Source organism: Mobula hypostoma, chromosome 7 (genome assembly GCF_963921235.1).
Source record: "Mobula hypostoma chromosome 7, sMobHyp1.1, whole genome shotgun sequence".
Lineage (NCBI taxonomy): Eukaryota > Metazoa > Chordata > Chondrichthyes > Myliobatiformes > Myliobatidae > Mobula > Mobula hypostoma.
Genome location: NC_086103.1, coordinates 5,048,286 through 5,072,669, shown reverse-complemented (window position 1 = coordinate 5,072,669; position 24,384 = coordinate 5,048,286). Strand labels below are relative to the sequence as shown.

The 24,384-nt window shown below is 43.3% G+C and overlaps 1 protein-coding gene and 1 long non-coding RNA gene across 4 annotated transcripts in view; one reads left to right on the top strand and one right to left on the bottom strand.

Annotated features, from left to right (window-relative positions):
* The window catches only part of LOC134349118 (uncharacterized), an 85,325-nt gene extending 76,349 nt beyond the window's left edge, over positions 1 to 8,976 (top strand). The window contains exon 5 of the long non-coding RNA XR_010018592.1: positions 8,031 to 8,976. This is a non-coding gene — a long non-coding RNA (uncharacterized LOC134349118). The remainder of the gene's footprint in view (positions 1 to 8,030) is intronic.
* LOC134349117 (protocadherin-1-like) overlaps positions 1 to 24,384 on the bottom strand; it is a 524,282-nt gene that overhangs the window by 332,108 nt on the left and 167,790 nt on the right. The window lies entirely within an intron of this gene.

Below are 24,384 nucleotides of genomic sequence, written 5' to 3'. Positions count from 1 at the left end.
CAACCTGGCACGGATGGAAAGTATACTTGGGAGCGGACCCAACTGGGTTCGAACCTGGGAACCTCCATTCCAGAGTCTGGTGCTGATGTCATTGCGCCACCAGCCGGCCCGGGGGGATTCGGATTTCTGGATCACTGGGACCTCTTTTGGGGCAGATGCGACCTGTACAAAAAGAACAGGTTGAACTTGAATCCCAGGGGGACCAATATCCTGGCAGGGAGGTTTGCTAACGCTACTGGGGAGAATTTAAACTAGAATTGTTGGGGGGTGGGAACCAAACTAAAGAGACTGGGGAAGAGGCAGTTGGCTCACAAATAGAGAAAGCTTGGAGGCAGTGTGTGAGGGAGGAGAGGCAGGTGATAGAGAAGGGATGCGCTCAGACGGATGGTTTGAAATGTGTCCATTTTAACGCAAGGAGTATTGTGAACAAAGCGGATGAGCTTAGAGCATGGATCAGTACTTGGATGGCGCAGATCTCATAGAGGGAGAGCATTTTGGAGATAGGGTCATAATATATAGATAAGCCTAGAAGAGGAGAGACCATACTTGATTTGGTATTGGGAAATGAACCTGGTCAGGTGTCAGATCTCATAGAGGGAGAGCATTTTGGAGATAGTGGTCATAATTCTATCTCCTTTATAATAGCATTGGAGAGAGATAGGAACAGACAAGTAAGAAAAGTGTTTAATTGGAGTAAGGGGAATTATGAGGCTATCAGGCAGGAAATTGTAAGCTTAAATTGGGAACAGATGTTCTCAGGGAAAGTATGGAAGAAATGTGGCAAATGTTCAGGGAATATTTGTGTGGAGTTCTGCATAGGTATGTTCCAAGGAGACAGAGAAGTTATGGTAGGGTACAGGAACCGTGGTGAGGCTGTACCTGATCTGGTATTCGGAAATGAACCTAGTCAGGTGTCAGGTCTCTCAATGGGAGAGCATTTTGGAGATAGTGATCATAATTCTGTCTCCTTTAGCACAGCTTTGGAGAGGGATAGGAACAGACAAGTTAGGGAAGCATGTAATTGGAGTAAAGGGAAATATGAAGCTATCAGGCAGAAACTTGGAAGAGTCAAATGGGAACAGATGTTCTCAGGGAAATGTACGGCAGAAATGTGGCAAATGTTTTGGGCCAATTTGCGTGGTGTTCTGCATAAGTACGTTCCAAAGACACAGGGCAATGATGGTAAGGTACAGGAACCATGGTGTACAAAGGCTGTTGAAAATCTAGTCAAGAAGAAAAGAAAAGCTTACAAAAGGTTCAAAAATGTAGGTAACGATAGGGATCTGGAAAACTATAAGGCTAGTAGAGACAGAAGGAGCCATGAGAAGGCCTTGCGAGCAGGATTAAGGAAAATCCCAAGGCATTCTACAAGTACGTGAAGAGCAAGAGGATAAGACGCGAGAGAATAGGACCAATAAAGTGTGACAGTGGAAAAGCGTGTATGGATTCAGATGAGATAGCAGAGGTACTTAATGAATACTTTGCTTCAGTATTCACTACGGAAAAGGATCTTGGCAATTGTAGGGATGACTTGCAGCAGACTGTAAAGCTTGAGCATATGGACATTGAGAAAGAAGATGTGCTGGAGCTTTTGGAAAGCATCAAGTTGGATAAGTCACCAGGACCGGACAAGATATACCCCAGGCTAATGTGGGAAGTGAGGGAGGAGATTGCTGAGCCTCTGGCAATGATATTTGCATCGTCAATGGGGACAGAAAAGGTTCCGGACGATTCGAGGGTTGAAGATGTTGTTCCCCTATTCAAGAAAGGGAGCAGACATAGCCTAGGACATTATAGACCAGTGAGTCTTACCTCAATGGTTGGTAAGTGATGGAGAAGATCCTGAGAAGAAGGATTTTAAACATTTGGAGAGACATAATATGATTATGAATAGTCTGCGTGGCTTTCTCAAAGACCGTACGAAGACCTTTTGTATGGCCTAATAGTGCCTTACGAGCCTGATTGAATTTTTTGAGGATGTGACTAAACACATTGATGAAAATAGAGCAGTAGATGTAGTGTATATGGATTTCAGCAAGGCATTTGATAAGGTACCCCTTGCAAGGCTTATTGAGAAAGTAAGGAGGCATGGGAGCCAAAGGGACCTTGCTTTGTGGATCTACAACTGGCTTTCCCACAGAAGTCAAAGAGTAGTTGTACACGGATCGTATTCCGCACAGAGGTTGGGGACTAGTGGTCTGCCTCAGGGATTTATTCTCTTCATGATGTTTATAAATGACCTGGATGAGGAAGTGGAGCGATGGGTTAGTAAATTTGCTGATGACACAAAGGTTGGGGTTGTTGTGGATAGCGTGGAGGGCTGTCAGAGGTTGTAGCAGGAAATCGATGGATGCAAGACTGAGCTGAGAAGTGGCAGATGGAGTTCAAACCAGATTAGTGTGAGGTGGTTCATTTTGGTAGGTCAAATATGATGGCAGAATATAGTATTAATGGTAAGACTCTTGGTAGTGTGGAGGATCAGAGGGATCTTGGAGTCCGTGTCCATGGGACACTCAAAGCTGCTGCGCAGTTTGATTGTGTGGTTAAGAAGCCATATAATGCATTGGCCTTCATCAACCGTGGGATTGAGTTCAAGAGCCAAGAGAGGTAATGGTAGAGTTTTATAGGACCCTGGTCAGACCCCACTTGGAGAAATATGCTCAGTTCTGGTTATGTCACTATAGGAAGGATATAGAAATCTATAGAAATGGTACAGAGGAAATTTACAAGGATGTTGGCTGAATCGGGGAGCATGCCTTACAAGAATAGGTTGAATGAACTTGGCCTTTTCTCCTTGGTGCAACGGAGGATGAGAGGTGACCTGATAGAGGTGTATAAGATGATGAGAGGCATTGATTGTGTGGATAGTCAGAGGCTTTTTCCCAGGGCTAAAATGGCTAACACGAGAGGGCACAGTTTTAATGTGCTTGGAAGTAGGTACAGAGGGGACATCAGGGGTAAGTTTTTTACTCAGAGTGGTGAGTACGTGGAATAAGCTGCCAGCGACGGTGGTGGGGGCGGATACAATAGGGTCCTTTAAGAGACTTCTGGATAGGTACATGTCGCTTAGATAAATAAAGGGCTATGGGTAACCTGAGATAATTTCTATAGTAAGTACATGTTCAGCACAGCATTGTGGGCCGAAGTGCATGTATTGTGCTGTAGGTTTTCTATGTTTCTATAATTAGTAGTGTGATCACTTGTGTCAATTATGGTGTTATCCTAAGGGGTTGTCCTTCAGGAAGAATCCCTGTGCATGATCATATATAACATGGGGAGGCAGATGCACGATCAGCAACCACATATTTCCTAGCAGATCAGGGTCATGGTCCACTGGCATGGAATGAAAACACTTCACTACTGTAGCCTTCCATTGCTTTCACTGCAATTGTGATGTGTCATCATCTTCCACCAGTGTCACCGTTGAGATTTTGGTTGGATCTCTCTTTGTCTGGAAACTCCCTCTTGACCTACCACCACAGGTGGCCCTACCAGGAGCCTAAACTCCAGACAGCATCGCTTTTGAGATCTTGGGAACTCACAAGCCTCCCCATCATGACAAGGTGACGATCTCTGCAGAAGTGTCACATACAGTATACCAAGATATAGTGAAGGACTCGCGTTTATACAGATCAAATCATTACACAGTGTGTTCAGCTGGAACAAGATAATAGAGTAATAATGCCGAATAAAGAGTAAAAGTTACTGAAAAAGTGCAGAGTAGGTAAATTTTAAAGTGTAAGTTCATAGCAAGGGAGATTGTGAGGCCAAGAGGGTATCTTATTGTTTCTTGTTTCTGATTGCAGTGTCTGCTAGTCTGCAGTCTCCTGCTTTGATGGTCATGTGGTCAGCATGGATGAGTTGGGCCAAGTGCTCTGTTTCTGTACTGTGCTAATCTATAAGTGTATGACCCTGTTACATGAAAAGAGATGACGTGGGAATGGTTTTGTCAATGTATGCCTGTGTTAACTGCATTGCAAAACCTTGCTCTACATTGCCCTGCACATGAATACGAGGCTTTAGAAGACAGATAACAGAAAGGAACAGAAGGTGTTGTAGATGAAGCAGTAAAATATTACTGTAGACCAGTGAGACTGAACCGCTCCTTATTCCCCTTCATAGATGCTGCCTGACTTGCTGAGGTCCTCCAGCATCCTGTGTCTGTTGCTCAAGACTTCCAGCATCTGCAGAATCTCTTGTTTCTATAAACACAAGAGAGCACCTCCCCCTAGTTCCTCTCCTTCCTTTTCTCCCATAGTCCACTCTCCTCTACTGTCAAGTTCCTTTTTCTCCAGCCCTTTACCTTTTCCACCTATCACCTCCCAGCTTCTTCTCCAGCCCTTTACCTTTTCCACCTATCGCCTCCCAGCTTCTTACTTCATCCACCCTCCCTCACCCACCTGACTTCACGTATCACCTTCCGGCTTGTTGTCATCTCCCGCCCCCAACTTCTTGTTCTGGCATCTTCCTTTTTTTTTTCCAGTCCTGATGAAGGGTCTCAGTCCAAAACATCAACTATCTATTCCTGTCCATAGATCCTGCCTGACCTGCTGAGTTTCTCCAGCATGTTTTGTGTGTTGCTATTGTTTCTATAAATTGGCAATGCGAAGTCCACAAAGAACGCCTTCCTCAAACAGTGGCATGACCTGCACTGACAACCAGGAATACACCAGTAAATTCATGCATTCTCCAAGTTATTTGCAGATGGCAGAAGGCTCATTGGAGGACCTGTCACAGATTTTCCCCTTGTGGAATGTTAACATTTGACTGACCAAATACTGGCAGTTGTAATTGAGGGCATATCCCGTCTTAAGGCACTGTCCACACAGAAAAGTCTACAACATCCTTGTGATCCCAATCTTCAGAAGCTGAGCAGTACCAGTTTTTTGTGTGTTTAATGGGACTTTTTCTCCTCTCTCTTAACTGATTTACAGTGACTGCTGTCGGCAAGCTTTATCCCCTGAAATCTGAAATCTGTTCTTCAAATCAGTGAAGCATCATTAAATCAGTGCTAATCTGTTCTTCACAAATCAGAACCAAACGTTACACATACTCCCTGTAATCTGCTTACTGGATTTAATGTTATCTTATACCACGATACCACCGGATTGGACAGATATTAAACACTTCTTACAGGCTAAATGTTTCTTTACAATAAAATGGAATTTGTATAAATCTTTCCGTGACCTTGTTCTTTATTCCCCGCTCCCATTTTCCATTCACTGACCTCTTCTTTATATAATTTCCAGCATTATGTACAATCAGAGAATCACAGTTCAAAGTTAAGCCATAAGACCATAAGATATAGGAGCAGAAGTAGGCCATTTGGCCCATCGAGTCTGCTCTATCACTTCATCATGGCTGGCCTATTTTCCCTCAGTCCTAATCTCCTGACTTTATTACCAAACAATATCATATGCTATGAGATTCATTTTCTTGCAGGGATTCACAGTAAAGCAAAGAAATACAACACCATCACTGAAAAACTCCACACAAAGAAAGACTGACAAGCAATCAATGTGCAAGAGGATAAAGGAAGACAAACTCTGTAAATTAAATAAATAAATAAATAACTAGCTAACTAACTGAGAACATGAGTAGCAGAGTCCTTGAAACTGAGCCCACAGGTTGTGGAATCAGTTCAGTGTTGTGGTGAGTGAAGTTATCCGCACTGGTTCAGTAGCCTGATGGTTGAGGGGTGATAACTCTTCCTGAACGTGTGGTTGTTTGGGACCTAAGGCCCTATAGCTCCTTCCCAATTGCAGCAGCCAGGGGATGGTGAATCTGTGGAATTCATTGCCACAGATGGCTGTGAAGGCCAAGTCCATGGGTATAAAGCAGAGATGACAGGTTCTTGATGAGTTAGGGCATCAAAGATTATGGTGAGAAGGCAGGAGGATGGGGTTGAGACAGACAATAAATCAGCCATGACGGAATGGTGGAGCAGACACTTGGTAGGCCGAATCGCCTAATTCTGCTCCTTTGCCATATGGTCTTATGGAACCAATTCTAAGTAGAAGATAGATTGGTGGGAAACCACCCGTATTAACAAATGCTCATTCCTCCCCCGAAATGTACAAATGACACTGTATTAGCATAAGAAATTGCCTTTGGATGTTTGTTGTTGAGTTTCTGGGCAACTTGCCAACATCATTACGATTCAAAAAATATACACAGCTTCCCACCACATTCAGTTAAAAAAAAGCAAAATCCAACTAAAAAGCTGGTTTATATTTCATCTGCATAGCTTTGCAAGATTTACATTTTATCACAGAATTAAAATGGATGACTAATTATCGTGTACAGGACTGGAGGACACTGTGGTTGATAGCAAGGTGCCCGTTAGTTGGAACATCTTAATTTGCCATGAACATTTGCAACATTTGCTTCTGGCTCAGAAGGTAAGATGTTGATGGGAACAGGCAATTTAGTTATGTGCATTATCATTCCCTAAATATAGTGGGGGCAAACCTTTTTGAAAGTGTCTGCCCAAATTGGTGATAATCTAAAAAAAATTCCCTTGCATGCCATGGTAATTTTGAGCAAAGATTATCAGTGATTACTGAATTATTAATAATAATTATGGACCATTTTTAAGAAAAAAAATGACTCCTGGTGCTTACTTTAAGATTGTTTAATGTTCTTTCCATGTAAAGGAGAATGAAATAATTGTTACTCCAGAATGATACAGCTTAAAAAAACACAATGAGATAAAAAACACAATAATAAAGTACAATAAATATAAATACATACAGTAGCTTATAGGCATAGATTAATTTTATGCCCATAAAGTGGAGGTGTTAATCAGCCTTTTTGCTGGGAAAAGTTTTTGTGTCTGGTGGTCCTGGCATGGATGCTACATAGCTTCCTCGCTGATGGGAGTGGGACAAACAGTCCATGAGCAAGGTTGGTGGTATCCTTCATGACGTTACTGGCTCTTTTTCAGAGCCTTTCTGTATATACTGTATGTCTTTGAGTCTTTGATGGCATGGTGGTGGTGAGGGGTGTGGAGGTGTGGCTTAGTGGGTGGACTATTGATCAGCCTTACTCATTCATTCTTTAACTGTTAATACAATTCTGCTTGTCATCTTCAAGGAGCAATGCCTCAAAAAGGTGGTGTCCATCATTAAGGACCCCCATCACCCAGGTCATGCCTTGTTCTCATTGATACCATCAGGAAAAAAGTACAGAGCCTAAAGACACCCACTCAACAATTCAGGAACAGGTTCTTCCCCTCTGCCAACCAATTTCAGAATAGTCATTTCATAACAGACTACTTATTTAATTTAACTATTTATTATATATCTCCTCCAAGAGCAGCTTCTTGTGGTTTGGAGTTTTGCGTGCCTCAATGACTCAGACATTAAGCTTTGGCTCTTGGTAGGGTCACCCATGCCAAACAGGTCAAAGGGTAGAGGCCAGACTAAGAGTGGTCCACCGGTCCTCCAGGTTTGGGGGTTCAGCTCAAGGCTAACAACCCTGACTGGTAAAGCAAAATTGTTACGGAAACATCCTTCTTCATCTGAGTGCGATAGTGTTTCTGAGTCTCCATCGGGAATTGCGTGACTGACTGGAATGAAAATTGAGTGGAAGCTACTGACATGATGAAGGAAGCCCTGAACACACCATCAGAGATGGGGGACCTTCAATGCTGCCCTAAATACCAGTATATATATATGTGTGTGTGTGTGTGTGTGTGTGTATATACATATATATATATACACACACTCTCTGTAATTCATGTTTTTTTCTCTATTATTATGTATTGCATTGTATTGCTGCCACAAAGACAACAAATTTCATGGCATATACTGGTGATATTAAACCTGATTCTGGTTCTGATTATAAAACAAACAGATTGAAATAAATAAAACAGTTTAGAAAATTGTTCAAAAATAATTAATATTAATCTTTTTAAAAGACAATTGGGTGGAGCTTAGGATGATGGTCCCTAATGGCAATTCCTTTGTTTCCATCTTCAGAAACAGCTCGATTTCAACCATTGATATCTCTTTGTTTTCTCTTTCAAGGTTCTTTTGAAGACCCTGACCTGGAGTTACACTCTGACTTTGTTTCTTTTTGGAAATGGGACCCCCTTTCAGGGCCTCAGAACTGACCGCTTTTCGATATGCCAAGGACGTGGCCTGGAAGACTAATGCGCCTTCAAGGTGCCGGATTTTCGTGGCCCTGGAAACGGGCTGATCCAAAGCTGGTGCCACCGACTGATGTGTTGTGGGAGTACACGGAAGTTCTGAAGCAGCAAGCTGGCTGCTGGCTATGTGCCCAGAGGCCTGAGTTCTTTGGGCACAGAGCTTGAAAAAAGCGACACAACAGACTTTTAGCAGCATAAATCAGCGAGTTGTTTTGTTATGTCTCCCCTCTCGCTGTGAAACAGGGACACCTTTTTTTCCCTTATTAGAGAGTGAAAGAGGTTGTGGTATGTCAAATTACCAGGTGAATGAATAGTCTTTGGGGTACTGCAAGTTTTTGTCTTTATTGATGCTTTGCTGCACACTTGAGTGCCTGGTGGGGGGGCGCCGATGATTTTCTGCTAGTGGGGGAGGGGTGGTAGTTGCTTTGCTGCTGTTTATGCATGGGAGGGGGGAGTTCGGGGGGGGCTTTGGGGTTCTAACATTTAACTGTCAGTCATTCTTTGGGGCACTCCTCTGTTTTCATGGATATTTGTGAAGAAAAAGAATTTCAGAATGTATATTGTATACATTTCTTTGACATTAAATGTACCTATTGAAAATAGCATCATTTCTAAGTAGTGTTGTTACTGTACCTTACATATAAAACTTAAGATATGTAAATGCAAAATTATAAGATTTCGTGCACATTCATAGAAGTTCAAGGAAAGGAAAATAAACACACTTTAATCTCAGTAAGACTATTGTTATTGAACCAATGATGACAAATATTTTATATCCAAAAAAGATTTTATATTTGATATCAGATGGGTAGGTATTCCCACCCACCTGGCTCCACCTATCACGTTCGAGCTATCCTTCTTCCCCTCCCTTCACCTCTTTTATTCTGCTGTCTTCCCACTTCCTTTCCATTGAAAAGTTGACTGTTTATTCATTTCCATAGATGCTGCCTGCCCTGCTGAGTTCCCTCCACATTTTGTGTGTGTTGCTTTTTATATCCAGATCCTAATTGGTTGTTCTTGGCTTGTATTTGGTTGACATGCCCTCTTCTCATTACCACCCTCAGGCTGGGGCCTGGAGACACAATGTTTTGGGGACATTTAGTTCTCCTCTGTCATCAGGTTTCTGAACCGCCAATGAACCCATGAACACTACCTCACTATTTTCCTCTTTTTGTACTAATTATATATCCTTTTATATAAATTGCTGTTGTAATAGAAACATAGAAATCCTACAGCACAATATAGGCCCTTTGGCCCACAATGCTGTGCCAAACAAGAACTTACTTTAGAAATGACCTAGGTTTACCCACAGCTCCTCTACTTTTTTAAGCTCCATGTACCTATCCAGGAGTCTCTTAAAAGACCCTACTTGTATTTGCCTCCACCACTGTTGCCGGCAGCCCATTCCCTGCACTCACCACTCTCTGCATAAAAAAACTTAGCCCTGACATCTCCTCTGTACCTACTTCCAAGCACTTTAAAACTGTGTCCTCTCATGTAAGCCATTTCAGCCCTGGGAAAAAACTTCTGACTATCCACATGATCAATGCCTCTCATCATCTTATACACCTCTACAGGTTTCCCCCGCCATCCGAAGGTAGAGCATTCCAATGAAATGGTTCGTAAACCGAAATGTCGTAAAGCGAAGAAGCAATTACCATTTATTTATATGGGAAAATTTTGTGAGCATTCGCAGACCCAAAAATAACCTACCAAATCATGACAAATAACACATAAAACCTAAAAAACAGTAACATATAGTAAAAGCAGGAATGATATGGTAAATACACAGCCTATATAAAGTAGGAATACTTCTCTACAATGATTGCCTGCACAGATCGCCATTGTAAAAATCTCACGCAAGCACTCTCGGCAGAAAATCTCACCCAAGCACTGTTGGCATAAACGCGCTCTCCAGTAACCTTTAAGCTATGAGGCTGCCAAATCTACCAAATAACACGTAAAAATACGCAGCCTATATAAAGTAGAAATAATGTATCTACAGTGTAGTATCACTTACCGGAATCGGGAAGACAGCTTGCCGAGCAAACTGATGATGGTGTGTTAGACTGAGTCGTCGCAGGTTGGGTGGTGCAGTGGCCCCACCCTCCAGGCTACCGACTGATACATTGCCGCGAAGCACGCAGCAGTAGCCGGGAGGCACACAGCACATCTTTAAGAAAAAAGCCAAAATAAACATGTTAACTAATTAGATGCCGTTGACACGTAAATGTCGGCGCAGATCAGAGGCGATGCAATCAGAAATCGGCACTGATCTGGGCCGACAATTATGTGCCAGTGGCACCTAATTAATTAGCTTGTTTATTTCGGCTTTTTTCTTAAAGATGTGCTGTGTGCCTCCCGGCTACCGCTGCATTCTCCGCAAATCGGTACAGTATCTGTCCAGGGCCCGGGGGTTGAGGTGGTGGGACATGGGGGTGTCATCTCATCGTCGTTCAGGGCAGGCAGCTCTTCTTCTCCTATGACTGCCCGCCTCGATGTCGAAGATCGAGGTTTGTCATCTGCTGTGGCTGATGTGGAAGGCTTGCTTGACTGCTGAGCCTCGCACATTTTTCTATCGTACAGTTGTTTGTAAGGATTCAAACCCTCCTGCAAATATCCCCTACACCTATGTACCCTTTCAAAATTAAAGTCGTACTTTATCATTGCAGCCAAAATCTCACGCAGTTGCTTCACTTTCTGCATTCAGTTTCGATTGTTATCCTTTCCTCTTCCAATTGTATCAGCTCTTTATCTATCAGTTCTTGGTCATGGGATGCCAAAACCTCTTAAACATCAGCTTTGTCAGCTTCCACAAGCCAAACTCACTTTGTCCTTGTTTCGTTCACCACGATCGAAACACTTAATTATGTCTAGTTTTATGCTAAGTGTAACACCCTTACGAGCTCTTTTAGGCTTTTCCAATACCTCAGAACTCATCTTGCTAACGGCTGCTCACAGGCACGTGTTTAAGCAATGCTGGCGAGAATCCAGGGGGGAGCGGCTGCTCGGGACGCGCGCTGCCTTTTATCGCGTGTTGATTTTTTCGTGCGCTGATTTTTTTATCGCGCGCTGCCTTTCTTCGTAACAGTGAAAACACCTTCTGAAAGTGAAAACAGGGTACTAATGTAGGTCTTTTGTAACAGTGAGGTTTTGTAAAGTGAACATTCGAAAAGCAGGGGACACCTGTATTAGGTCACCTCTCACCCTCCATCGCTCCAAGGAGAAAAGGCCAAATTCACTCAACCTATTCTCATAAGGCATGCTCCCCAGTCCAGGCAACATCCTTGTAAATCTCCTCTGAACTCTTTCTATTGTTTCCACATCCTTCCTGTAGTGAGGTGACCAGAACTGAGCACAGTACTCCAAGTGGGGTCCGACCAGTGACTAAACCGGCTCCCCCACCAGGTTTGCCTGGTGAGGAGGGTGGCTAGACACCCTGCAGGACAATAAACAAGACCGATCAAAGGGCGGATGAACCCTCTCGTAGGGTCATCGGCCATCTTGCAAACACGTGCCGTGAAGCGCGAAAAGGGCATCCTTTACATCGAAGCTTGGTCTGGCCATTCACCACAACAGAACTCCCCCCAGCTCTCTTGGACCCCACCATGCCGCTGCATCCGGGAGGGGATGTCGAGAGGGTGGGTCTGGACCTGTGCAACCCCCTATTCACCTAAAATCCGCTCACGCACACGCTGTTCCTTTCTGAGGAGTGGGGTACCACCCCACTAACTGACTGAAAGGAACCATCATTATCCTATGGGACGGATAGCCAGAGAGAAAGATAATTTTCTAGATTTCTATCATTACCTGGTTTTTTGAACCTTTCATAAGCTTTTCTTTTCTTCTTGGTTAGATTTTCAATGGCCTTTGTACACCATGGTTCCTGTACACTACCATCGTTTTCCTGTCTCATTGGAACATACCTATGTAGATCACCACATCCTGAGCATTTGTCACATTTCTGCCGTACATTACCCTGAGAACATCTGCTTCCAATTTATGATTCCAAGTTCCTGCCTGATAGCTTCATATTTCCCCTTACTCCAATTAAACGCTTTCCTAACATGTCTGCATCTATCCCTCTCCAATGCTATGGTAAAAGAGATAGAATTGTAATCACTATCTCCAAAATGCTCTCACACTGAGAGACCTGACACCTGACCAGGTTCATTTCCCAAATTTAATTTATAGTTTTTGTATTGCACAACAAATTTCATGACATATATCAGTGATAATGATCCTGATTCTTGATTTTATTTTTTATCTATTTCGAGATAATGCACAGATCAGAACCTTTCCACCCAGTGAGTCACACTGTCTAACAATCCACTGATTTAACCCTCACAATTAATTTACTAATCTGAATGCCTTGAGGGAGGAACCTGGAGCACTCAGAGGAATCCCATGCATTCATGAGGATGACGTATAAACTCTTTACATGCCATGTCAGAATAACAATCAGATAATTGCTAAAACAATAATTGCTTTATAAGTAAGGCCACATAGTGAGCTGCTATTGTATAGGCTGCACTCAATCTCTGGTGCTCCCCACGTGGAGTTTGCATGCTCTCCCTGTGGACCACACGAGTATCATAGAGTCAGAGAGCCTTCGGCACAGTAATTATCCCTTTGGCCCACCACATTCTTCTTCTGTCCATTTACACTAATTCCATTCACCCCATTAGGTCCCAACCCTTCTTAAGTCTTGTCTTTTTAAGTACCTGCCTCAATATACCTCAAACATAGTAATTATATCTGGTTCCACCTCACCCTCTGGCAATGCATTCCAGATATCACCCAGTCACTGTGTGAAAAAAAACTTAGACAGCTTCATGGATGGAGAAAGTTCATTGCAGGGAATCCCAACCTGGGGTCCACTGACTTGTCGGTTAATGGTAGGAGTCCGTGGCATAGAAATGGTTAGGAAGCCCTGCTCTGGACTAGCTCGGTTTGAAATCTTGGTCAGCATGGCTCAGTTACAGTGAAGGGCCTGATTCCATCTGACTCTAGGCCCATAAACCCTGCCTTCAATTTCATGTCTGAGTTCACCGGGGTCCTGGGAAATTGTGACCTTCAATCAGAGAAAAAACATCAACATGTACTGTCTTAGGCATACATATATACCTCGGGTACCTAAGACTTTTGCATAGCACTGTATTTGACAACGTGGAGCACAGAGCTGGTTTGTAAGCCTGGAGGGAGCAAAGGATGTTGGGAATGGCAAGAGTGGAGCACCCTGGGATGGGTGTATGACAGATGGCAAAGAAGGGGTGCCAGGGGCAGGGGGTGGTACTGGTACAGACACACCCAGTCCTGTGACACCAGGCAAGGTCATTTGATTCCAAACAATTGGTTTATTGATCATTACAGAATGTCTCTCTGGTCCTTCTCTCTCCTACCCTTCCGCATTTCCATTTTCTCAAACATTATTTCCCTCTCCCTGCTCCCTTACCGCTCTCAGTCCACAAGAGAGACGCATATCCGAATCAGGTTTATCATCACTCAAATATGTTATGAAATTTGGTTTTGTTTTGTGGTGACAGTACAGTGCAATACAAAAAAATTACTATAGTAGTGTCCCTATGAATATATATCTGCCTATGACTTTGGCACAGTACTGTATACTATGCCTTTCCAGTTACCAAAGAACACTTAATACTACTGAGCTAAAACAAAGCTAAGTACAGGTTTCCCCCACCATCCAAAGGTAGAGCATTCCTATGAAACGGTTTGTAAGCCGGAATGTCATAAAGCGAAGAAACAATTACCATTTATTTATATGGGAAAATTTTGTGAGCGTTCGCAGACCCAAAAATAACCTACCAAATCATGCCAAATAACACATAAAACCTAAAATAACAGTTACATATAGTAAAAGCAAGAATGATATGATAAATACACAGCCTATATAAAGTAGAAATACTTCTCTACAACAATTGCCTGCACAGATCTCCGTAGCGAAAATCTCACGCAAGCACTCTCGGCAGAAAATCTCACGCAAGCGCTGTTGGCTTAAGCACGCTCTCCAGTAACCTTTAAACTATGAAGCTGCCAAATCTACCAAATAATACGCAAAAATACACAGCCTATATAAAGTTGAAATAATGTATCTACAATGTAGTATCACCGGAATTGGGAAGACAGCACCGAGCACACTGATGAAGGTGTGTTATACTGAGTCGTCGCAGGTTGCGGTGGTGCAGTGGCCCCCATCCTCCGGGCCGCCGACCCGATAACATTGTCGCAAAGAACGCAGGGGTAGCCGGGAGACACACAGCACATCTTTAAGAAAAAAGCCAAAATAAGCATGTTAATTAATTAGGTGCTGCCCGGCACGTAAATGTCGGCGCAGATCAGAGGCGATTGCCGATTGCATCGCCTCTGATCTGGGCTGACAATTACATGACAGGCGGCACCTAATTAATTAGCATGTTTATTTCAGCTTTTTTCTTAAAGACGTGCTGTGTGCCTCCCGGCTACCGTTGCATTCTCCACGAATCGGTACATTATCTGTCCGTGGCTCGGGGGTTGGGGTGGTGGGACACGGGGGTGTCATTTCATCGTCGATCAGGGCAGGCAGCTCATCTTCTCCTATGACTGCCCGCCTCGATGTCAAAGGTCGAGGTTCGTCATCTGCTGTGGCTGATGTGGAAGGCTTGCTTGACTGCTGAGCCTCGTGCATTTTTCTATCATACAGTTCTTTGTAAGCACTCAAACCATCTTGCAAGTATCACCTAAACCTACGTACCCTTTCAAAATTAAAGTCGTACTTTATCATTGCAGCGAAAATCTCACGAAGTTGCTTCACTTTCGCTACTGCATTCAGTTTCGATTGTTATCCTTTCCTCTTCCAATTGTATCAGCTCTTTATCTATCAGTTCTTGGTCATGGGATGCCAAAACCTCTTAAACATCAGCTTTGTCAGCTTCCACAAGCCAAATTCACTTTGTCCTTGTTTCGTTCACCACGATCGAAACACTTAATTATGTCTAGTTTTATGCTAAGTGTAACACCCTTACGAGCTCTTTCAGGCTTTTCCGACATGTTAGAACTCATCTTGCTAACGGCTGCTCAATGCAAAATGTTTAAGCAATGCAGTTCTGAATCCGGGAGAGAGCGGTTGCTCGGGGCGTGCGCTGCCTTTTATCGCGCGCTGATTTTTTTGCGCGCTGATTTTTTTCGTAACAGTGAGGTTTCGTAAAGCGAAAGTTCGAAAAGCGGGGGACACCTGTACTCTTATTTCTGTTTCCCAACCACCTTCCTACTTTAACCAATATACAGTACTGTGCAAAATTCGTAGGCACTCGAGCTACATACTGTACATGTGCCTTAGACTTTTGCACAGTACTGTATGTGAAAAACTTATTCATTGTGCCATTTGGGATATTGCTGTGCCAACATAAACTGCTCAGCTTCTAACAAGGCAGTACACCAGGACACAACACAAATTACAAAATACTCTGCAGATGCTGGGGTCAAGGCAACACACACAACACGCTGGAGGAACTCAGCAGGTTGGGCAGCATCCGTGGAAACGAACAGTTTTAATCTCCACAGATTAATGTTGGCTGTTCTTGGGACTCCCTCTCCAATTGCTCCTCAACACCTGAGCTAATAAATTTTGTCAAGTATCAGAAAAAAAACTCTTCAGTTTTAAACCTGCTGGCTTTCTAAATGGAAAGGCACTTCGTGATTGCTACCTTTAATCAGAGACTCTGAGTGCCTCGCCATTCCCGGTTGACTGAATGATGGGAACTGTCTTTCCCAGACTCCACAGACTCTGTCCCACTCTACTCACTGACAAATTTATTCTCACCAAGTGCTAAGTGACAACTGTGTCGATGAAATGTGCTGGAGCTGGGCTGCAAGAGAGTTATAGAGGAAGATACGGGGAGGAGGGGGTGGGGAGAGATGGGGATTGGGTAGAAGTGAGGTGGTATGGGGAGGGTGAGGGGTAGAGGGACGGGTGAGGGTAATGAGGGAATGGGATGGGGAGAATAAGGGGGAAGAGGGGCAGGGAGAGAAAGAACAACTGTAGGAACGGGGAGAGGATAGGGAAGAGGAAGGGAGGTGGTGGGAAAAGAGAGAGGAGGGAGATGGAGGGGTAGGGAAAGGGAGAGGGATGGGGTAGTTTGACGAGAAGGGAGGGGGATAAAGGAAGAAGGGGTTTAGGGGAAGTGAGGGGGAGGGAGACAGGGAAAGAGGGTGAGTGAGGGAGTACACAGGAGAAGGAGGGGAGAGAGGAAGAGAGGGGAAGGGAGACAGGAAAAGAGGGGTCACACAGTGGGGAGGGAAGGAGATGGAGGGGGAGAGAGAGAGAGGGGGGAAGGGAAGGGAGAGAGTGGGAAGGAAGTTTTAACTGTGCCTATGAAATGGGCTGGAGATGGAAACAAGAGGGGACGCTAACCTAGTCATCAAAGAAATGCATCAGGATAGATGTAGGTGGTCTCCTTTGAGGAGGGCTGGCAACGTAAGTTTAGTTATGTAAAGCTATGTAACACAGAGCCAAGCTGTCAAACTAACCAGTTTTAATTAATTGCCAGCTCTCCATGCAAGCAGTACTGGTGTGAATCTTGACTGTTGCTCCTGTACTTAATCATACCTAGTTAAGCACAGTCGTTCCCAGACTGTCAGCCAGTATTGATACCAGGGAGAAAAGGCGGCAGGTACCAAGCTCACTGTGTCACCACAGCGCATGTTATTGCACAGTCAAGCATAGAGAATAAATTGGAAAAAAGCACATATGCCCACAGCAAATGGACTGAATTCTAATTCTGCCTTGGACCATATTTCCTTCAATTTAAGGACCATAAGCCCGTAAGAGATAGGAGCAGAATTAGACCATTCATCCCAACAAGTCTGCTCTGTCATTTCCTCGTGGCTGATCCATTTCCCTTTCAACCCCATTCTTCTGCCTTTTCCCAGTAACATTTCACGCCCTGACTAATCAGGAACCTCTCTCTGCTTTAAATGCACCCAGTGAGATGGCGTCCACAGCCATCTGAGACAATGAATTCCACAGATTCACTGCTCTCTGGCTAAGAAATTCCTCCTTTTCTCTGTTCTAAATGGATGTCCCGCTATTCTGAGGCTGTGTCCCCTAGCCTTAGACCCCCCCCCAAAGGAAACATCTTCTCCATATCCACTTTATTTAGGCCTTTCAACATTCAATAGGGTTCAATGGGATCCACCTCCCTCACTCTTCTGAACTCCACAGAGTACAGGCTCAGAGCCATCAAACACTCCTCATACATTAACTCTTTCATTCCTGGAATCATTGTTGTGAATCTCCTCTGAACTCTCTCCAGTGTGAACGCATCTTTTCTTAGATAAGGGGCCAAAAACTGCTCATAATACTCCAACTGAGGCCTCAACAGTACTTTATAAACCCTCAGCATTACATCCCTGCTTTAATATTTCAGTCCTCTCAAAATGAATGCTAGCATTGCATTTGCCTTCCTCACAACTGACTCAACCTGCAAACTAACATTTAGTGAATCTTGCATGAGGTCTTCTATGTCCTTTTGTGCCTCAGATTTTTGAATTTTTTCCCCATTTTAAAATTGGTCTATGCTTTTATTCCTTGTACCAAAATGCATGACTGTACACTTCCCGACATTGTATTCCATCTGCCACTTCTTTGCCCACTCTCCTAATCTGTCTCAATTCTTCTGTAGTCTCTCTACTTCCTCAAAACAACCTGCCCCTCCACTTACTTTGTATCATCTGCAAACTTGGTCACAAAGCATTCAATTCCGTTATCAAATAATTGACCTACCTGTAAAAAGAAGTGGTCCCAACACAGACCCCTGTGGATTACCACTAGTTGCCAGCTGCCAACCAGAAAACATTTCCTTTATTCCCACTCTTTGCCTCCTACCAATCAGTCAATGTTCTATCTATGTCACCATCTTTTCTGTAACACCATTGGCTATTACCTTGTTAAGCAATCTCATGTGCAGCACCTTGACAAAGGCTATCTGAATATCCAAGTATACCATTTCCACCCTCCTTTGTCTATACTGCTTGTAATTTCCACAAATAATTCCAACACATTTGCCAGGCAATATTTTCCCTTACGGGAAACATGCTGACTTCATCCTCAACAATCAACTCCAGCATCTTCCCAACTATTGATGTCAGGCTAACTGGCCTATAATTTCTTTTCCTCTGCCTCCCTCTCTTCTTGAAGAGTGCGGTGACATTTGCAATTTTTCAGTCTTCCAGAACCATGTCAGCATCCAATAATTCTTAAAAGATTATTACTAATGCCTCCATAGTCTTGTCAGCTACCTCTTTCTGAACTCTGTGGTGTAGATCATCTGGTCCAGGTGACCTATCTACCTTCAGACCTTCCAGTTTCCCAAGCACCTTCTTACTAGTAATAGCCACTGCACTCACTTCTGCTGCCTAACATTCTTGCACTTCAAGCATATTGTTAGTGCCTTCTCAGTGAAGACTGATGCAAAATACTTATTCAGTTCTTCTGCCATTTCCATGTCCTCCATCACGACCTCTCCAGCCTCATTTTCCAGCATGCCTACCTACTGTCAACTCTCTTTTACTCCTTATATCCTCAGTGATGTTATTGGCTAGCTTACCTTCATATCTAATTTTCTCCTTCCTTATAGCTTTTTAGTTGTCTTCTGTTGGTTTTTAAAAGCTTCAAAATCCTCTAACTTCACACCAATTTTTGTTCTATTTTATGCTCTCTCTTTGGCTTTTATGTTGGCTTTGACTTCCCTTGTCAGTCACAGTTCAATCATTCTGTCTTCAGAATACTTCTTTGGGATGTATCTGTCCTGTACTTTCTGAATTGCTCCCAGAAACTCCAGCCATTGCTATTCTGCCATCATCCCTGCTAGATTCTCCTTCCAATAAACTTTGGCCAGCTCCTCTGTCATGCCTCTATAATTTCCTTTATCCCACTGTAATACGGATACATCTGACTTGAGCTTCTCCCTCTCAAATTGCAGTGAATTCTATCATATTATGATCACTGTCTTCTAAGGGTTCCTTTATCTTAAGCTTCCTAATCAAATCCACTTCATTACAACATTTGATCCTCTAATGGTCTCCACCACAAGCTGCTCAAAAAAGCCATTTCATTGGCATTCTATAAATTCCCTCTCTTTGAATCCAGCACTAACATGATTTTCCCATCAACCTACATATTGAAAGTCTCCTTGACTATCAAAATGTTAGAGTTTTTACGGTCTCTTCTATCTCCCATTGTAATTTGTAGACCACATCCTACTGTTTGAAGGCCTGTATGTAACTCCCAACAAAGTCATTCTACCCTTGTAGTTTCTTTACCCACTTTACCGACAAGGATTTTACATCTTCTGATCCTTTGTCAACTCTTTCTATGGCTATGATTTCAATTTATACCAACTGAACCACCCCACCACCTCTGCCTATCTGTCTGCCCTTTCAACATAATGTTACCTTTGGATGTTATCCTTGGATCCCAACTATGATTGTCTTTCAGCTAGGACTCAGTAATGCCACAACATCATATCTCCAACTGCACTACAAGATCACTTACCCTTTTCCCTATACAGCGTGCATTCAAATATAATACTTTCAGACTTGCATTCGTCACCCTTTTCGATTTTGTCTCTATCTTACACTGCAACTCATCCCACTGACTGCAATTTTGCCCTATCATCTGCCTGTCTTCCTCCAAGCCTCACTACACACCTCATCTAGTTGTATACCCACCGCCCCATCCTTAGCCCGATCACTCTGGTTTCCATCCCCCTGCCAAGTTAGCCTAAACCCCTCCCGCCATCAGTTCTAACGGAACTGCCCACAAGGATAATGATCCCCCTAGGGTTCAGGTTTAATCCGTCCCTTTGTTACAACTCATACTTTCCCCAGCAGAGATCCCAATGATACAGATACTTGAACCCCTGTCCCCTGCATTTGCCAAATCATCCTATTTTTACCTTTACTGGGGTGGACATGGTGGAGGATTACAAATACCTGGGGATACGAATTGACAATAAACTGGACTGGTCAAAGAACACTGAGGCTGTCTACAAGAAGGGTCAGAGCCGTCTCTATTTCCTGAGGAGACTGAGGTCCTTTAACATCTGCCGGACGATGCTGAGGATATTCTATGAGTCTGTGGTGGCCAGTGCTATCATGTTTGCTGTTGTGTGCTAGGGCAGCAGGCTGAGGGTAGCAGACACCAACAGAATCAACAAACTCATTAGTAAGGCCAGTGATGTTGTGGGGATGGAACTGGACTCTCTGACGGTGGCGTCTGAAGAGAGGATGCTGTCCAAGTTGCATGCCATCTTGGACAATGTCTCCCATCCACTACATAATGTACTGGGTGGGCACAGGAGTACATTCAGCCTGAGACTCATTCTACCAAGATGCAACACAGAGTGTCATAGGAAGTCATTCCTGCCTGTGGCCATCAAACTTTACAACTCCTCCCTTGGAGGGTCAGACACCCTGAGCCGATAGGCTGGTCCTGGACTTATTTCCTGGCATAATTTACATATTACTATTTAACTATTTATGGTTTTATTACTATTTATCATTTATGGTGCAACTGTAACGAAAACCAAATTTCCCCCAGGATCAATAAAGTATGACTATGACTGTGACTAGCACGGGCAGCTGTCATTCAGTTTCTTTTAGATCATGAATGCCTTAACTTCTTAATGGCTGTTGATTATTACCACAGAAAGAATATATTTTTTCTCACCTGACCATGGTAGTATAGAACTGGAACACCGATTGTAACAAAATCAATGATTTCATCATTAACCCCGTAAAGCATCTTTGCAAATAATTAGGTGAAGACTCTGTAGTTTGCTGTCTGTTGCTCTCTGTTTTTTGCTCTCAGTGTGAACTTTCCTCACAGACTCCTGCAGACAGTGAAGTGGGGGAAAATAACAGCCACAGCCAAGGTTGGGGGTTGGGATGAAACACTCCTACACACAAGATCTGGCTAGTCAATTGTGTCATTTAGTACGGACTGGTTGCCTCTAATCACCTCTTGCAACATCCATCACCTTCTCAATGAGGAGGGCATTTATGCCATAATTTCCTTCAATGGATGCTTCATTCCTTTGCCCTGTTCATTCACAGTCTGCATGTGCAGCTAATTGCCATTGATCAGTTCCAGCGAGCTCAATGCAAATTGTAAGATGTCACCTCTGACCCTTGCCCTTGCTGACAAAGGGGGAAGCTTTAAAGAGGTCAGAAAGCAGTACAAAAAATATCCAGCACTTCCCAACTTCTGTCCTTTGAGGGGAAAGAATCACAAGGCCCCTTTGAGAAGACTATAGACAGAAGAGTGTGTATGTGTTCAGGACGTTCCAAAGGGTTGGAGATTGGGCACTGTAGGGACCTGATACAGAGGAGGAATTGTGATCTGGGAGAGTTAAGTTCCTGGGTATTATACGATGATCTGTGCTGGCACAGTATATAGAGGCAACCACTAGGAAGATACATAAGCATCTCAAATGTTTTAAAAGGTTAAGGTGCAGTTTTTCACCAGACAGTATAACAAATTTAGGTCCATCTGCATAACCTCCAACCTGATGAAATGACCTTTGGTTTCTCTAAATTCTGGTAACCTCTTTTTCTATTCCTCATTCTGGTTTCGCTCTCAGCACTTCTCGTCTCCTCACCTGCCCACGATTTATTTATTGGTAGGTGCAGTGCAAAAGAGGCCTTTCAGCCCAACGAGCCACACTGCCCAGCAATCTACTTACTTAACCCTGCCCTAATCGCAAGACAGCTTACAATGACCGATTGGCTGACTAAGCGGATAGTCTTTGGACTGCGGGAGGAAACTGGAGCACCTGGAGGAAATTTACACGGTTCACAGGGGGAATGCACAAAATCCTTACAGATGGCACCAGAACTGGAAAACCAAACTCCAGAATACCCAGAGCTGTAATAGTGTCACACTAATTGCCAAGTTACCCTGACAACCTATCCCTCTGATCTCCTACAGGTGCCCGAAGCACAGACACACTTTCGGGCCGCCTCCAGCACGTCCTCAGACTATTGTGGTTGTTGATGCAAAGAATGCACTTCACTGAACGTTTCGATGCTGCCGTGTTGTATGACGTAGGCAATCATGGTCCCGAGACAATGCAGAGTTGAGGTATCCATTCAAGGTGACTTGATTAACTGAGCAACTTGGGCTTCAGTCTAATATTTCCCCAAAGAATGTAACACACTGCTCTAACATACAAACATAAATTATAAAATCAGATCTTGGGAGCCAGCCAGCCTTTCAATATCAAGTTTCAAAATGAAGGACCCCTCCCTCTGCTTCAAAATGAAGACCCCACCCTGCTTTAGTTGACAAAGTGCAGCTCCATGAGGTAACTTTCAAACCTAGAATACCTTTTAAACACAATTGAGTAAATAGTTTAGAAAATGTGAAAGGTAAATCAAGAACATCTATTTGAATTGCGCTGGAAGCTAGAACTGGTGCAGGTAATTTCAACTCTTCACTTGCCATTATTTGCCTCTCCAAAGCCCAGGAGACTGAGGGATCCATATTTACGCATGCATGACATTTTCAAAGTCAAAATCAAAATAAATTTATCAAGGCATGCAAGAAAATGAAGCTCAAAGCGGAATATGTTTATTATCATGTACTAAATAACTTGAGATTCATTTTCTTGTAGGCATTCATAGGAAAATAAAATACAACAGAATTTATGAAAAATTATACATAAGCAAACACCAACAAGCAACCAATGTGCAAAAGACAAATCATAAAAATAATAAAATAAAGTAAGTAAATAATACTGAGAATATGAGTTGTTGAGTCCTTGAAAGTGAGTCTTTAGATTGCGGAATGATTCACCGTTGGGGAGAGTGTTGTTAACCACATTGGCTCAGGAGCCTGAAGGTTGAACAGTAATAAAATACTGTGCAAGTCTTGGGCACATATAAATACCTGAAGGGTTTCAAAGTTTTACACAGTATTGCATTTATCAATGTGGAATGGAGAGCGAGTTTATAAATCTGGCAGGAGCAGAGGATGTTGGGAACGGTGTGGGTGGAGTTCCGGAGGAGGGGTATGAGACAGGCAGCAGAGAAGGCGTGCCAGGGCGGGGAGGGGTGGTGGTGTGGGTGCGGACACACCCAGCCCTGAGAATACAAGCAAGCCCACTTCATTCCAAACAATTAATTTCTTGATCATCACAGGATGTCTCTCTGGTGCTTCCCCTTCCCTCCCCTCTCCCTTCCCCTCTTCCCAACCATGATTCTCCTCTCCCTGTCCCCTTCCCACTCTCAATCCACAATGGAGACCCATATCAGAATCAGGTTTATCATCACTCACATATGACGTGAAATTTGTTTTTTATTGTGGCAACAGTACAGTGTAATACATAAAATTACTACAGTACTGTGCAAAAGTCTAAGGCACTCTGGCTATATATATGTTCCTAAGACATTTAAACTACTGTAATTGTTCTTGAACCTGGTAGTGTGGGACTTAAGGCTCCTGTTCTTCCTGACAATCTTCCTCTTATTTGCAAGATAAATAATGCCATAACTGTCACAATAAACCAATCACCATTCACGAAAATATAATCAACGGAATGTACAGTACTATAAATGAGAACAATGAGGCAATAATTGTTAAGCATCTTGGAGTCAATAGCTTCAGATCTACACTCCAGCATTGGCAACTCTTCACCATACTACACTCTGACTAGTTGCACAGTCTAGTTACTCCATTAAATTCTGATTAATCTCACTCCCAAAAAATGCACCGATCAATACAATCAATCCAATAATTAAAAGGCTTTTTATAATTATGTATCTGTGGCAGGGTGGAGATACATCTCTACCAAAGGAGTTACAAGGTACCCCTTCCCGTCGCTAGCCTGTAGATAGCTAGGTGCAGCACCTGCTTTGCACCTCTGATCAGGGTCACATGAAGCCATAGGAGCAGCTGATGCATGGTCGTATGAGCAGCGGGTGCATATCATAAGTCCTGGTTATGCGACAACTGACACCAGATGAACAATCTCCAAACAGTATTGATAATGGCTGGGGTCATCAGTCTTGTAAAAACACTGCCCAGAAGAAGGCATTGGCAAACCACTTCTGTAGAAAAATTAGCCAAGAAAAATCACGGTCATGAATCGCCCACATCATACAAAATGGCACATAATGAACAAATGATAGCTATGTATCATATATTTTGGTTAAATTTCTCCTACTACTGCAAA